At 39.2% G+C, this 17593-nt stretch overlaps 1 protein-coding gene and 1 non-coding gene across 4 annotated transcripts in view; both read left to right on the top strand.

The window, feature by feature from the left end:
- Positions 1 to 17593, top strand: part of FRMPD4 (FERM and PDZ domain containing 4) — a 420939-nt gene that overhangs the window by 220034 nt on the left and 183312 nt on the right. The window lies entirely within an intron of this gene.
- Positions 1045 to 1151, top strand: LOC142600203 (U6 spliceosomal RNA). Its single transcript, XR_012833643.1, has one exon. It is a non-coding gene; the product is annotated as a U6 spliceosomal RNA (small nuclear RNA).

Raw genomic sequence — 17593 nt, 5'->3', positions numbered from 1 at the left:
TTCAGCAGGAGAGCTTGAGTGTACTTTGAACTGCATATGCCTAACTGAAGGTCTGGGCTTTGGTGGATGGAGGCGTTTTGGCCATTCGTGATTGATGTAGCTGCCAGCCTGGAGTTACTAAATGAATGGAAATAGAGAGACAGCGCCAACAGTCAAGCACCTATTCTGAGCTTGCTCTTCATGCCAGACAACAAAAATGTTGTGAAGCTGCGTAACAATTGCATTGTGATTAGTTGCATCACTTATTCATGTTCTGCAAAATAAACACATTTAGATGGCTGACCATGACAAGCATTTCAAGAAGTAATGGTCTTTAAGCATCAGCAAAGACATAATTAAACTGAATATTGAAAAGAGCTTCACAGCTGTGAGTACAGTTAATAAATGAACTGGGTTATCGGAAAAGCCAGTGATGTTCCACATCAGCTTTCAGCCCTATATTTTTGGGTCCAAGAAGAATGTAATTAATACCCACTCAAGGTGGTGGAGACCAACCTCCTGAACCTCGGGGTGGACAGTTAACCAACGGCCTCTGAAGCCTTTTGGGGAGCTGCTGTGCTGTAATCCTGCTGGGGATGGGGACGGGGAGGGTTAATTCACAAGGTGAGATGATTTTTTTGTCATTTATAGGAAGAAGGTTGGCTAATAGGAAGTTGGTGATGGTGTGTTCAACAGTGACATAGTGCACAGTGGCATGGCAGTCATGGTACAAATCCTTGGGGCTCTTGCTTAATAAGAGGAAATGTAATTTTCCACAAGAAGAAATTTTATGCTACTGTGTTTTAGCTATGAATGCCTTGGTCTTCAGAGCATTCACCGTGAGCCTATAATGTTTTAGCCATAGTTAGTTACCTTAATTGCTTGATCTCCTGGTTTTACAAATGTTGGTCTTGTGGCAGCAAATTGATCAAACTCTGCGGTTTCACTTTCCGCAGGGTGGTTAAGCTGATGGAGCGAGCCACGGACAGGCTGCTGTCATCTGAGCGGATCTGCTGATTTGGGGTTGTTGGGAAGGGACAAGAGACATCCAATGGACATCCAGTTGTGCTTGCTTTGGCAGCACATGTACTAAAACTGGAACGACACAGGGAATATTAGCATGGCCACTGCATAAGAATGACATGCAAATTTGTGAAGTGTTCCATATTTTAGGGAAGTGGTCATGGCACCAAGCCTATCAAGGTTCAAGGATTGGCTGGACAATGCTTTTAGTCATATGTTTAGCGTTACGTAGTCCTGCAAGGAGCAGGGAGTTGGAGTCTATGATCCTTATGGATCCCTTCCAACTGGAGATAGTCTATGATTCTTTTGAACAGCAGGGAAAAGGAAAAGAGAAAATAGTCAAGTTGGCAGACACAAGACACAGAACACAGACACAAGACACAGAAGTACAAGGAAACCACGAAGTAAAATGGAAAAGAAGAAATCACATAGCAAAAGGAGAGGTTGGAAAGACTACCAGAGATGATGGAGAAAGATATTAAATAAAGAAGGAAATTAAAGGTGGAGAGGAATGCAAATAAGTGAAAATCAGAGAACCACATTGGGAGAAGAGGAGGGGAAGATGGCAGTGATTTAATAGTGGTACACTTTATTTAAAGAAAAAAATATAAAGTAGCAGTGCTAAAGAGCATCTATCTCTAACAGCTGTGCAAACATGCAAAACCCACTATTGAGAAAATTTCTAATATGCATATTAGCAGATGCTTCACTTGTACTGCTTTATGTAAGCCACAGGCTTACTCTGTCTTATTTACTGGCCCTTCCTTCTTAAAGATAGCTTGGGGACAGTGGTCTGGCAAGGTGAGGATGATGGACTTGGAAATCCTCTCTCCCATTCTGTGTTACTACTAATGTACAGGCAAGCTGGTAGCCTAGGTACCAAACCTTTACCATTAGATGCAAAATGGATGCTAAATAAGTCTCTGTGGTTAATTAAATCCTTTTGAGTGACTTCAACTCCCGCTCCTCCCAAGCGGGACTTGTTATAACCACTTTTGTTAGATAGGAATTTTGGCTGTTATGTTGTTTTTCCAGACTCCAAAGCTTGACATTGTTAGGCTTTTTTCCAGAAGGATGAAGACCAGAAAAACTTGAGTTACAAATAAAGAAAGGCTACATTTTGCTATGTAAACCATGTATGCAGTCTAAAAAAAAAAAAAAAGGCAAAAAAAACCCCAAACAAAAAAAGTGTGGCCGGAAGGAGAAGAGCTATGTTTCTAGATACTCATGGTAAAGTGGAAAATCCTGACTTGTGCGAGTTATTGCAGCTCTACTGCTGGCATCATTGTGAATCAGGAACACAGGAAACAAGTCTGTCGTATCTTTTTCTTTTCAGTTGATTTGTAACTGCTTACACACAACTTCTCATCTCTATTGGACTCTTACCTTGTGTAAAGTGAAGAAATGCATTATTGTCTTGAGGAATTACGATGCTTCCAAAGAAGTGTGTGATTGGGAAAGGTATACAGTGGTAGAGTAACTTTGTCTGTGACCAGGCCTATTTATTGCTAGGAAAAAGCACATGAAAGTTAAAATCTGTATTGTTTCAGAGAGTGAGATGTCTAAGGGCTGTTGAAATTCAGTGGTATTTTGGTGACTAAGTTAGTTTTTGAAATTTCTGGTCCTTAGACTCACAAACAGAGCTGTAGTCCTTTGTTTTACTTTCTTTGTACTGTCACACAGGCTCCTCTTCATGTTTTTGAACAATTACTCTATAGTAAGTCAGACCTAAATTGACATATACCTCTAGATAGAGAACCTCTATTAGCTGTATGAAAATTAATGTAAATTAATATAGAGTAACAAAATGGTGAGCTTAGTTTTCTCTGCTAGTTTAGGTCATACTTTGTATTGCCTTTAGAAGAAGTGCTTTCCAAGATGATCTCTTTGGAGAAGTCTTTGTGTCAGTCCTTTCTGTTTACATTTGGTAGAGCACTCAGTTGAATGCTCATTTGGTGATCTGCTAGTAGCAAATTTCTGTTTGTACAGCTGATATTTTGGGGATGTTCCTCTGCAGCATGAGAATTAGTTGGCTGTTTCCTCCCCCCTTGCCACTACCTATATATTTTGTCAAGGTTTCATATGAAACATCAGTACATGTGTTCTTGAAGTTGAGTTTGTTTTCTTGTTAACTAGGTGGCAACTACAGCTAGTCAGCATAATCTTTTGAGTTTCTGCAGACTAGCATGCAGCTTGCTGCTGCATTGGGTAGAATCCTTGGTTGGTACAACTAGGAAAGTGCAATCTTGCTCACTTATTTGTTGGTGCACAGGATGGTATGTGACCCAGAATGAAACTGGGCCATGGCAGGGGCCTTCTGCAGAGAACGAGCATGGCTGTGTGACAGAGATTAATAGTCCTGAAGTGGTTTAGTCCCTGTTTTACTTCCATTTGAGAGTTAATAGCAGAAAAGAGGATATACTTAGAGGTTTTAACTCAGTTGGTTCAAGTGGGGTGAGCGGAGCTTGAGATCATAGAACAACTGCTGTATTGTGCACATGGGTGGTGCTTCCAGTTCGAGGTCTCTGAATACTGCCTCCCTTATTGCACCTCTCTACTTGTTATGACTGAAGGTAAAGCAGTTGGAAAGAGGAGTTTCCTCGGTAGGCAAAATAGAAGAGTCTCGATCTGAATACAAAACACCTGTTCTCCTGGAATTATTCAGCATGGGACATACTAGAAAGAGGGTAACTTCTTAGCTCAGAATAAAAATGAACAAATCAAATATTGAACTACCAGGTAGTTGACATTCTTTCAGATCTTAGATTTTTTCCCTCCTACACATGTCTTATATCTATAATGTTAATTAAGTTGTATTGCAGTCAGTAGTCTTCAGTAGATCTAATTTCCATCAGATGGAATGTATGTTCTTCAATCTATCTGTCGCCTACTCCAGGTAGGGAAGAAGGGAATGTTGTTATTTTCTGGGAATTTTTTTGGTGTTTCATTGTTGTTCTTGGTGGTTTTTTTGAGGTTTTTTTCCCTCCTGTTGATTTGAGGGGAGGAGGGTGTTTGATAAACGGATGCCTTAAGCTTTTACCCAACCTCCACCTCAAAAACTCACAAACCCCCCATATCTGAAGAGGCAATAATTAACTTGCAGTAGTCTGTTTTGAATAGGAACAAATGGGGAACTGACTGATGCTGAAGATCACTAATAGGTGATTAAATGTTGAATGAGCAAAAATCTGAAAGTTGCTCTGCTAGAAAGCCCTTGATGCTCCATTTCCCCACCAGGCAGGCATTTCCCTAAAAGAGTATTGCGGTACAGTGCACGTGGAATTAGCAACTCTGCCTGTACGGGAGGAAGATATTTTAATTCTTCATTGCAAGTGTGAACTGCAATCAATAAAATGGGGGGTGGGGGGAAGATCACCAAGAATTTAAGCAGAATAATTTTGTCATACTGGGCATACAGTCAGTTTGGCATATCAGCCCACAAAGCCCCTGATGACTTCCATGATAACTCCTCAACACAGCATGCCCTGTTGTGTTGCAGCTATTAGGAAAAATCTCATTTACAGCAGTGCGAGACCTTTCTGAAACTCCTGCCGTGCTCCATGGGGTTACGTCAGGGGGTATCCCTTTTCTGGGGCGCTGAGCAATTGGGGAGATTGATGCAGGACAGTCAGTGGATAAGTGTGGTGTGTACCCCCCCACACCTCCCCCCACGCCCCCGAACCAAATGGTCAGACACTTCAGAAAATTCCTGGGGTCAATCCTGCAGCATAAGTGGTGATAAAGAGACGGTGTTTTAGTAAGGACATAGCAATAGAATGAGAAATACGGTGTTAAGAGGAGTAAATACGAGGTATATAGTGAAAAGAATAAAGAGAAACAAATAAATGAAAAAAACAAGGAAGATACAGAAGCCATCAAGATGAGTTGTATTTTTTAAAGCTTCATTTTATTGAACTTTTATTATTTTAACAAAGATGATAGTGAAAGGTATTGCCATAGATAGGGCTTTTCTCAAACTCAGTATTTCTAAGAGATTTTCATTGAGGGTGGCAGCATCTCTGTCCCATTACTTGTAACATGCATTTTTATTATGGCTAGGAAACCATATTTTTAAAAGAATAACTTTTTCCTTCCTTACTGTCTTGGAATGGAAGATCTTTGCTACAGAGACTTCTTTCCTACCAGCATAGAAGGCAATTACTGCGTGGAGAATGCTCCTGAAATATAAATAATGTATTGATAGGAACTGTAGAACCATGTAGGTGAAGGACTAGAGAAACTGAATGTTTGCCAGGCTCTTTTATTATTTATCAAAGTTGGTGAAATCTAGTTGCCACAGCCCGAGATACTCAAAGATCTCAGTAAAAGCCATTCTTTTAGTAAGTCATGTTTCTTTAACCGAAAATTACAGTTGTATCAGTCATGTTCTTTAAAGGGTTGCAAGCTCTAGGAAATTGGTTATGGTTTTGTAGTTTGTTTTTTGTTTCTTGTTTGGAGTTTTTAAAATAGATTTTAACCCATAAATTTTTGCTGACAAGTTCAGAAATTACCAATTTTTGTCACACGGAGCTCTGATACAATAGACAGAATAACTATTTTTAATAAAAAACTTGTTTGTATTTTTAATTAAACTACAAGGTTTTCCTCTGAGCACCATAGAGCTAGTTTGCAAAATGTGCTTACCTTTAGGCGTATTTGAAAATCCAAGCCCTTAATGCTTTTGGAAGCCAAAATAGCTTTTAAATCTGATTGTTAATAACCAGAAATTTAGCTGTGTGCAATATTAGAATATTTTTTTACATCAGTATCACATATGAGTGCTTAGAGTGGCAGCGTTGATTATTTTTTAAATAGCCCCAATTGGGTTATAACACGTGTGATATATACTGTTCCCATCGAGTACCAAGCGTAAATACAAGTGTACAGATAGCATCTGGCCATAAAAGAAGTGGAATGGTTGCAGGCTTGTTGACACACGCCCGTGAGAAGAAAGAGGGCCCTGTAATAAAATCTCATTGAGGATGCAGAGAGTATGTTTCAACATTAGGCATTCTCCTCATGTTTCACATAAATGCATCCTCCTCTCACGAGAGGATGAACAGTGCATTTGCACCGGCTCATTCAAATTGAATGTTAGTAAAAGAAGAGTCTTGAGCAAACACTGAACAGTCTGGCAATTTTTTTAAAAACAGGAGGAAGGTTAAGCTGTCTGCTGTTTAAACTGCTGTTTATTGGATATTTATTTGCTGACTGTGTGTATTGAAGGTGGTGAAAGCATCATTGGCAAGATTTCGGATGGCTGCTTAGCACAGGTCAGGATTGTGTTAAACTAAGGCTGTTTTTACAACGAAGTTTAGATCTTCATAAATGACTTAGTATGTTGTTTTTATATCTGAGGATAGTTAGATTGTATTTTGCTGGGAGGTAAAAGAAGGGGTAGGATGTGCCTTCTCTGTATCCTTTCCCTTTCTCTCTCTGTTTGACAGCACTGCAGCTTTAACTTTGCTTAGAGCTATAGTAAATGAGAAACTTCACTAGATACGGCATTTACTAACCAGAACATTTACTAAAAATAATTAAAGATAGACTTCACCATAAATGTTTTGTTTCTATTATTTTTGTTTGCTGTTTCAAAAATAACATAGAGCTCACTGAACCCAAACTCGCTAATTTTCTCCTTAATGCACTGAGTGGCTGCGTGGAGGAGAGTCAGTCACTCTTTTGGGCGAAGCACAGCGTCATCTTGCAGTGCCTTAGGCATATTTTAAAAGCATCACTGGTTAATTATAGAAAGAAAAGGTAAGGCTGTACATACGCACTAGATTTAATCTTGCATTGCTCTCACAGTGAAGAGATTTATAAGAACCAAGGAATTTTTATGTTTTTCCAAATTATTTGCCTGTTTAACTCTCTCTAGACGTACACGCAACCACCACCTATGTATATAGCTGAATATCAGAAATAAATGCCTTCAGTATTTCATCAGGCTGTCAGTTCAACAGTGTCTTAAACATTAAGGAAAGTCTTGTGTTATAAATGCTCCTGAAGTTTTTTTTTTCCTTCTCTTTCTCTGCATGCATGCGCTCTCTCTGATTTGTTTTGTTTTTATTTCTGAAAGAACCCTTTCCAGGGCTTTAATGCTGATTTATTATTTATATTATTTCTTTATTTATTTTTCCCTGTCTTTCCCAGAGATAGGATTAAATGTCTTGCAAGTCAACTGCTGCAATGAAACTTTGTTTCTGGATGTGAAGTCTTGCTTGTTTAGTGAAAGTAGTCTGCAGTATTTGCGGAAGGGAGCTGTTGGTCTGAGAAAATCCTCAAAATAAGAGAGAATTACTTAAAAAAAAGTGTGTGTGTATGTATTTAATTTGTGTATGTATTTCATTTATATATGTAAATATATACTATAGATGTGGTGTCTAGAGCTGGTTTTGATTTGTCCATGCAAACTAGACATATATAGCAGTTGTGTAAGTGGCACTGTCTTCAGCTGGCTTAGACATTCTTCTGTGGGCATTTTGGATCAGAGATTCCTATAGAAATAACACAAAGTCACATGCAGCTAATCTTGGGGTTGACTGGCTCCGTTTGGATGATTTACTGTAGAGATGCTGTAAGCAGTGACATGCTCTGTATGTGCTTCCTTGGCTGATTTGATTGCGTGAGTGGTGTCAGGTGAATGGCAGAAACCAAGTGGTCCTGCTGTCACTACTGGTAGTAAACTACACGTGGGTAAACAAACTTCTGAAGCCTATATAGCATTTCAGTACTGGAATGTGGTTTTGATTTTCTTTTGTGTTTGTTTTGGGTTTTTTTTTGTAATAGGAAAACCAGCCTTGCACTGGGCTCTGTGTGGTACTGTGTGGGCTGCAATGACACTGGAAATCAGAGTAAGCCTGGAATCATAGCACTGTAAAATGTACTCCAGAGCTAGATAAATGCTTTCTGTGAGTTTCCCAGGTATCTGTTAAATAGGTTTCCGGAAGGTGTGGTTTGACTGTATGTTTGCATGAAAGTGTTAATTGAGCAGCACGTAGCTTATTCAGTCCCACAAAGACTTGTCCAAATACTTTCCCCTACCACCTCTGTGCAGCAGCTCATCGTGAAAAGCCTAGATGTTATGTGCAGCTTCCAGTGAAAGAGGCTGCTATGGTAAAGGCATGACACGAAGCCTACCAAATTATTACGGTCCAAGGGATTGCTTTGTTGCCCACATAATTACCAGATGCCCTGGATTTGACTATTTTTGTTGTTTGGTACAGTGGAGAATGACAGGCAACTCTGTAATGTGCCAGTGTTTGATGGGGGAGAAAAAAGTGATGCAAGTTGAGACTTGCACCACTTTCAGTGCTGGTTGAAAGGCTGAATGACAATAATGTTTCCTAGGCTGGACAGCCCTCTTCCTATCCCTTACAGTGGGTTTTGATTGCATTCAATTTTATGCTGTTAAATTCATGTCAGTTGGGAGAGGATGTATGGTTTTGTTTGGATATTGTTGGGGGTTTGGGGGGATTTTTTTGTGGTTTTGTTTTTGTTTTTAAATCAACCCATTTTGTACTCTTCTTTGAAAACTGGGAGTAGAATCCCAGTATTATCTTAAACATTAATTAACAGTTAGTACCAGAAGATAGCTTCTTGCTCTTCTGAAATCTGATGATTAATGCTTTTGTTTACTTCTGAGTGATATGTTGTTTGTCATGTCACCGCTGAAGTCTCGTTCCTTTTCTAAAATGGGTGTTCTTGGCTTTGCACAGGCAAACGTTTCCTTTTCGCTTGTGGAACTACCTTAGCTTCTTGTCCAGAATCCAAATAAAGAATGGAGTTTAAAATTTGAATTAACCTTAGAACAATATTTATCAATTAAATCTTAAGACTGAGTTTTAGTAAGTTGGAGTGATTCCTTTCTTCTGACTACCTATAAGAAAGATGAAGGTGGTGGAAGCCCATTTTCCTGCATATAAACAAGGTGCTTTCAGTGGTGTTACTTAGCTGATTCTTCTGATAAGCTCAGAGGGCTCTAATTCTGAAATAGTACAAAACTAACCACTCAGTCAACAGGTCTGCATGTCCACTATTGAATATTTTAAACATTTGTATTCTAGGAGAGCTGTCAGCCAGTTCTCAATCAATATTTACAGTATTCAGCTTTCTCAGAGAACATGTAGAATATCTCCAGGTATATTATAATGTACACGGCACCTGTGAGTGAGTGCAGCCTTTCTCTTGTAGAGAAGTGTCAAAGGGGCTGTGTAATTATCCCTGTGTGGTTTCAGGATGGTGATAGAAGAATTAGCCATTTAGAGAGGATATGTCTGAGCTGTCCCAGGAAAGACCTAAACCTGGTACATTAGAAGAGATGGCAGGAAAATCAGAGTTAATGTTGCTTCAGGAAGGGTTCTTTGTTATCTTTTGGAAAGTGGAACTTTGCTGCTGATGCCCATGAAATTGTCCATTTACAGTACTCTGCTTTCACAGCAAATTTATATGTTGGTGTTTGTATGCTTACATAGTAAATGGAAGTACCATGTCTGTTTCTGATGGATGCCCACTGAATGCAAAGGCAGACTCTGAGGAAAAGAATGCTCTTATGCTAAATTTAGTCGGCTGCTTACTCATTTTGCAGATGAGAAAAAAATCTTCTCTCTTGTTGGGATGTTGAAGATAGCTAGCAATGCAGAGGTTTTCAGAAGCTCTAGCTCAGGGAAAATACAGATATAGCTACAAAAATAATACAGAATGGTAATTTACAGAATATTCATAGCACACATTTTTTTCCTACTTTTACAATGTAGTTCAAGAAAGGTAATACTCCAAATTGAGGTAATAGTAATAATTGAGGTGGTATTTGGAGTTGTTTTTTCAGTTCAAGATGTAGTAATTTGGGGTTTTGGTAATTTTTCCCACCCATCTGGCAGGGAAGCAGAGGTCTTATTACACTTGCAGATCTTGTGGAAGTCTACAGCGGCATGGAGAGGAAAGGCTCAAAGTTGTGCATAGGCTTTGAGGAAGACTGGTCTCAGCCTTTGGTCTTTCTGGTGACTGGCCAGGCAGCTTGGAGGTGGCTGCAAGTTGCCTTTTTGCCCAGCTGTTCTCAAGGGAACAGTCTCTCTTCAGGAGAAGGGACTTTGGGTTTGTTTTGTTTTGTGTTTTTGGGTTTTTTTGTTTTTTTTTGGTTTTTTTTGTTTTTTTTTAGGGAAAGACAAGTAGCTCCATGTCTGGGGACAGCTGCTTCTGTGGAAGAGCCTTGGTGTTTGGTGAAGAGGCTTAGAGTCAAACAATGATAGAATGGTTTGGGCTGGAAGGGACCTCAAAGACCATGTAGTTCCAACCCCTCGGCCATGGGCAGGGACACCCTCCACTAGACCAGGTTGCCCAAAGCTCCATCCAACCTGGCCTTGAACACTTCCAGGAAGAGGGCATCTACAATGTCTCTGGGCAACCTAACTGAACTTCCTTTCAGATTCTGAAGAACAGTTTAGGATTGTAATTTCCTTTGGATTTAGAGTGTTACTATTACTCTGTGAAGAAGGAACATTGATGCAGTCATACTAGACTACTGGGTTGTGTATTTGCATATGCAAGAGGATGTTGCAGCTTTTGGAAAATGTTGCGAATGAAATTAAAGGGTAATCATAACTCAATATTTTTTTTCTTTAAAGTTTCTAATAAATTGAAAAGTTACTTGCCAATGAAAAGAGTTCTTTGCAGTTCACGCTTTATGTGCATCAAAGGGATAAGGCTACAGCTGTTGTGCAAAGTAGCAACAGTACAACAGTCCTTGCTGCAGATCAGGTTGTCTTGCATCAAAATTTTCTTTGTCTTTGAAAATCCTTTTCCAGCATGCGTTTTGTCAGGTTTTTTGTTAGACTTTTTCTCACTCAACATTTAAGATGCAGAAAATGTAAATGTCAGCTCCATATTAAGGATTAGCTTTGGAATTGGAGAAGAAAGCATAAAGTTAATTGAAAGGTCATAAATAAATGAGTGCTTTTCTTGTGTGTGTTTGTGCATATACTTTTAAAAATCTGTTTGTAAAGAAATAAATCTTTAGTTTCTAAAGAAGATCTGGATAAACTTATTACACTTATTAGCTGCAGTCTGAAAGATTCTCCAGTTGTCAATTACTTGAGAAAACTTGTTACTGAATGTCAGGAGCTGGCAGGATGGCCTCAGAAGCAAAATAGAGATGCGATATTCAGTGCTAAATGAAAATCAGTGTCTAATGGTTTTAGCACCTGGTATAAAATACTTAACAAAAGGAAAAGGAGAACAAGAGAAAACGATGTTTATTGCAAAAGGAGCAGCGTTTCATGAAAAGTTTGTGGCTGTTTATGGTGGTGTATCTTGGAAGAAGTTTGATTTCTCAGTTTCAGTGAGGCTATATAAGAAAGATGCCTACGCTGTGAAAAGAGGAGTTTGCTCAAGCCCAGAAATGTGTTATAAAATAATATTTTCTTCCTGTTGCAATTTTTGATCCCCTGGCACTACAATTTTTTAATTTCAAACAAACAAACCAAAAATCCTAAGCACGTAAAAGGGAAAGGTATTGAATAATCCAAGACTTGTAACTTGAACAGTGCATCAAGAACTTGAAAATAATTGACAGCATTATAAGTTCAACGTTGGCTGCACTTAAATGTGTGTAAATGCTATAGACCACGTACTGATAGGTCTGTGCAAAGGCAAGGTTTGCAGGAGTCCTGGCTGAGCTGCCTGGGGCGCTGGAGGTACTGTGCAAGACATGTCTGAGAAAAAAAAAAAAAAAGTCTGCAGAACTCTCTGTGTTCAAACAGTTGCTATTCAGACCCATTGAACTGCAAGGATTTATAGTAGCAACGTGTAACATACTTATGTACTCTGGCATCATAAATACCATTGTGTTTTCAACTGAAGATTTACATACCGAAATTAGCCCAGTGATGATTTTTAAGATGTAAAATATATATGCTGTTTTTATGGAAGTAGTGAGCTAATACAAAAGCATGTTTTTAACATTCAGGGGGACTTTTTTCTTCAAAATTGTAGGAGAAATGATGAAAAGAGAATTTCAGAAATATTTCCATTTTTACATAATATAATGTGAATGAATATAATCTTAGGAGCACAGTAAGTAGTACACAGCTGTCATTTTAGAAAGAAGGTTTCCGAGAGATAATTTTAGAATATATTTGCTGTTAATTAAATATCAAAACTTTTTCAAGTTTTGATACCAAAATTAAATTGCCTCTGTCATGGTGAACAAGTGATCTTGGCAGCTCTGAGTCCCGTGAGAGCACTGTGCAACCTCTGACTCCACACAGGATGGGAAGACAGCAGTGGTGTGCAGCCCTTCTTCAGAAACCAAGGAATCAGCAGTAGCTGGCCAGAAGCAGAGAACCCCCTTCTGAGTGGGACAACGGGGACATCGGTGTAGTTCATGGGAGCAGCTGGCACTTCCACCGAGGTGGGGGACAGGGAGGGTCCAGCCATGGTGTCGGGTCAGTAAAATGATCTCGTATCACCTCCTTCAATCCCCTGGGTCTATAGAGTGATCTGAACTGTAGTGCTTCTAGTTATTTGTAGTCTCTGGACCGTCCCATGGGACTTCAGTGACTTGGTACCATTTAGAGCTGGTATTTCAAATTTCATAAAGGTGTAGGCAATGTGGAGGTAATGTGAGGGAGCGCTTAGTTCATGCAAAAGGGTTTTGCAAAAAAAAAAAAACCCAACCCTGTGCTAAATTGTTGTGGTCTAAGGATGTTTTAGAGTTTGCAAAGAATTTGTATGTGATGTGCTCTAGATTAGCTATATTTTAAAAGCATAATATGAGGTTAAGGAGCGAAAATTGTATGTATCTTAGATGTCTCCCTTCTCACGTTTTTTCAGAGCTTTTGCATATGCAGATTCCAGGTGCAGTCTGTTTCTACAGATTCATAGTTCGTTAGTGGTAGGTGGAAATTTTCCTCTAATAAATGTCATCTTGCTCCTATTTTAATAATTATTAAAAAAGAAAAAAGTTTATAGTCTAAGGAGGACATAGTGGTGGGGTTTTTTATTCCTCTGTCTTGGTAACTATGAAATTAATACTGAGTGGGTGCTGTGCTCAGAAAACAAATGTTGAACATAATTGCATTTTGAATTAAGGTGGCACCATGCTAGTCTGTATATCATTATTGATACTCTCTTGGGCCCTGTGAAGCACATTGATAAATGTTCTGGACTGCAAACCCCTTTTCTGGGATACAGGAAAACAGTAATGGGGAATATATGAAAATGATGAAGTGGAAACTGGCTTTTCTTAGTCTTGTAGCCATGCCTGTTATAAATAGGTAGTTATTACATTAAAGAAATCACTGTTCTGCAAGGTTAAATTCATGAAAGCTTTGAGATGTTTTCTTTTTGCTGAAAAAAAAATAATAAATTGAGCAAGTCTGCAAAACTCTTTGTAGTTCATGCAGAGTTATGGCTGTCCAACTGATTTCTGAATTGCCCTTGTCATAAGCTTTTCTTTCATCTGGGCACCAACTATATGTGGTGAGATTGTGGCTTATTGCCTCCTCCAAAGGATGGATTGAAACCACGGTGATGACTTTGCTGCAAAAAACCACCCAGCCGTTATGTTATGTTCTGCTCTGCTTTTCCAAGGACTTCATGTCAGATTAAATTGCAGATGATGAGGATGGTGGATCCAAGGAAAAGGAGTGGGGGGACTTCTTAATGTATTAGAGCTGAGAGATGACAGAGATAGCAGATATAAAATAAGAAACAAGATAAAGAATTGAAAGGTTCCTGTCTAAAGGCTGGTGGTGTAGCCAGATGAAGCCAATACGTGTTTGCAACTGAAACTTGCGTATCGTTTGTGAGCTGTGTTTTGTCTGTCTTCTGGGGCATTTCCACTTTAGATGGAGAACAACAGTTCTAACTTTCCTTGAGGGGTCTTGGGGAAGAAAGTCAGCTTCTTCTGAAGGGAATTAGTATCAAGGGATTACTTTTATATATTTATACATGTATTTTTATATATATGTGCATATACACAAACACACACACACACACATGTGTCTTATTGCTGGGATCGGGAATTATTTTTGGCCCTCTCAGGTTTTTAAAAAAGTCTGCTCTGGAGCCAGGTTGGTTTTTTTTTTAATATATCGATGAGTTATACCTCATAACTGTCTGGCAGAGTTAAAGTGCAGTTGTTTACATCTCTGTGCTTGTATTTCATTGCTTCTTTGAGCCAAAGTGCTGAACCATAACAAATCTACAATGCAGAACATTTCTTTATAAAGATTGAATACAGTAATTTTGCAAACCGGAATAGAGTTTATTTAACAAAGTGCTGGGGGAGGGGGAAGCAAATGCATCACCCCAGGCCCTTTATTCCCATCCCACTGCAGGGTGATGTTTCCAGGCTTGGCAGAGTGGGGTTCCAGCTCCCCACTTGAGGAGCATGAATTTTACTGAGGATAAAGGTTGGGTGTTGATGTATTAAGCTTGAACAGGCATCTGCTATTGTAGGCAATGACCACCGACAATTACAGTTCTCCATCTGCAAACCTGATGCATTGTGTAGACTTTTAAAAGCTGTTTTGACAAACATGTAGTCAAGATAATTAGCCTCTGGAGGCTTCATCGAGAGACAGGAGAAAGCAGCTGCCCGGTACTGTAAGGATATAGGGTCCTTTGCAGCAGCAGCGGCATAGGGCTGAAGTTCAATGCCTGTGACATAAGATGTGTAATTGCATTTTGTTGTATTTTATCAACTACTTGCTGATGGCAATGTGAATTTTTGACAGACTCTGCAGAGCGTGAGGGAGGATGGACTCTCCCGGTAGTTGTAATGGTGGTATTTGCTGAGGCATCTCTTTGTTAGTTCTGAGCCATTAATAATGGTGAGTGATATTTGGAAACACAAGCAAAAAGACGGTTTCAGATGGGGAGGGTTTGGTGGGGGCAGGGAGGGAAAGAAGAAAGCATTTTTCTGTGTGCTGCTGTGTCTTCCAAAGAATGGCAGGATCCATTCGCAATGTGAAAATAAGGCAGTAGTATGAAATATGGCAATAGTGGGCTTCCAGCTTTTAACTAGATTGTTTTTCAGTGTACAGAGTCTGACATGGCTTGTTCTTGTCCATCCATGCACATGAATGCCTCTTCAGAAAAGAATAAAAACTCCTGTCAGCATCTGGAGTGTTGCAGGGGTGCTGTTTCAGCAGTGCCATCGATAAAAAATTGCTTGAGAAAATATTGGAGCGAAGCCTGCGCATTCATAGCTTTACCAGTGGGTAGGTTCACACCTTTTCAGTCTTTTTTTTTTCTTTTTTTTTTTTTCCTTCATAATTTCTGGTTGAAAACTTAGGACTCTAGTGATATTCATACTGGTTATGACTTCTTTCTGTAAACTTTTTTGCTTCTGTTCTTAGGTATTTTTATACTGAAACATGGAAACTAAAAGGGAAAACTTGCAGAAAACATAAATAGCTGAACAAGAGTTTGATTAGTCAGCTTGTTTTGAAATGTTGAAAACATGGATATGAAGATATTAGAGCTGATTTTAGAACTTTCTAGCTTGGTTTTACTGTTTATTCTAGTTTGTTTTTAAACTTTCATGGAATTATCACTGTTTCTTATAATTATTATTTAAGAATAAATATTTCAAAATGTTTTTGGAGGTAAGAAGCAAAAAAAGTTCCACAGCTATTTCCAGGATAATTTTAATTTCAATAATAATTTTAATAGTGTATCCTAGAACTTACCCAGAACTGACACTGCACCAGAGTGCCTGGGGTGGCAAATAATTTTTAGCTGTGAACCAGTTTCAGTTTGGACTCATGCCTGTTGCATTTTCTAAGTGCAGAGCATGAGGATATGTGACAAGAATTTGGGTGCAGGAGAGCAGCATATCTATATTTTGGAAGGAACAGTTGTCTTCCATAATGTGGAGTTTCTTAAATTAAATTGGAAATTAAAATCTGAGCATTACATTCCAGTACTGACCCTTCTTGTTTTCAGAAAAGTATTTTGATTTCTTGTGCTTTGTGCTTGCAAACAAAAGTGGAGCTGCCTGCCTGTAAGAAGTAGATGAGAAACAATGGTTGGGTTTGGGTTTTTTTGTGAATGAAGTTCTGTCAGAAGTCAAGTAAGAAGCTGAAAAACAGAATAATTCTTTCCTCATCTTTTTTGCTTTATTTTAGGAGCTGTTTATTAGAAGGCAATACCAGGTAAACCATCTGGGTTTGCAGAAAGTATTTAGGGTTTTTTTTCCTGTAGTTGGCCATTTTAATCTAAAATACAGGTCTCTGCACATTGACTATCCAACCCCATATTTGTGGTGCTTGCCCACACACTCACACTCACTTGCTTTTAATATAAAAACTAAACTCTGACCTTGCTTCTGACACTTGCCTTTCTTCCTTTCTTGCCATGCTGGCTGGCAGCCACCTGGGTGGGGAGTGTAAGATTGGGCCATTGGTGTCGGGGAAAGAGCTGGGCCCAGGCTGGTATCAGTTTAGGGTAATGTAATAGATAGCTATGATTTGTTCCTGGGAATTTTATGATTGTAGAGAAGTGATAAGGCAACACGCAGAGATTTTTATTTGCGGGGTTGTTGGTTTGTTTGTTTGTTTTTTTAAACTTGGTACTATTATTTTCTTTTGGTAAGTGCCTGGAAAAATACTACTTGGAAGACACAGCAGTCTTGAATATTATTTCATTTGTTACAAGCAGCAACATCTTCCCCAAACCTCATTGCTTCTGTATTAAAACTAGTTTAGAGCTCATTACATGGCTTCAGACAGCCAACCCATGTGGTGTGGGAAGCCCGGCCGTGTGGCGTTCGGTACCCTTGTGTGCGCTTGGCCCCTGGAAACGTGAATGTCCATCCTTGGCGAGGACTAAAATCCCAGCATTTATGCTCCCGTTACTCCTGTGGTTGACTGGCGCTGCCCTACTTCAGTTGCTGTAGCAACCCCTAACCTTACCCCTTCTTGCACAAGTGAAATTATATCTCGGAATGGAAAGTGTGTTACCTAACAGCTGCAACTGGGCTCTTTAGAGATGAGGCTGGGGTCTGCTCTTGGTCTGTCTGTATAAATAACAAGAGAAAGCAAAATCAGGTCACACATTGTGCTGTTTCCCCTTAACCAAGCAGGCCTTGGCAGTGAAGAGACTGTCCTGGTCAAGGCAGGTCCAGACCTGTGTTTTCATTAGCCTGGCTTCCTGAATCTGGCAATTTTTTCTATAGCTACTGATGGAAGGCCAAAGATCTTCAATGGTCACAGCCTCTTCTTTTTAGGAATGTATTAAACCAGAATAAAACCACAACCTTGTTAAATCCAAATCCCAAAGTCATTGGTTGCAATAAAGGTTGAATAACATGCAATGTTAGCAGTTTCTGTTTGGGACCAGTGGGATATCTGTCTCCTTACCTAGCCATGAACTATATAGGTATAAACAGGCATTAAAGGTATTCATAATGCCCCATATACTGCGACTGGTGTGCGATCAAGACTGGATCTGAGGGAAGTGCAGTATTTACTCTTAATCTTACATTTTCTTTTCAATAGTGTGACATTACCGAGCAAAGTTTATTGTTTCAGTTAATCTGCTAGATTTTGTGAGGTAAGTACATCAAGTGGTATGCTGGTTCAACAAA

This window comes from Balearica regulorum, chromosome 1, assembly GCF_011004875.1.
Source record: "Balearica regulorum gibbericeps isolate bBalReg1 chromosome 1, bBalReg1.pri, whole genome shotgun sequence".
Lineage (NCBI taxonomy): Eukaryota > Metazoa > Chordata > Aves > Gruiformes > Gruidae > Balearica > Balearica regulorum.
Note: the sequence above shows the minus strand (reverse complement) of the source record. Positions and strands in the feature narration are given on the sequence as shown.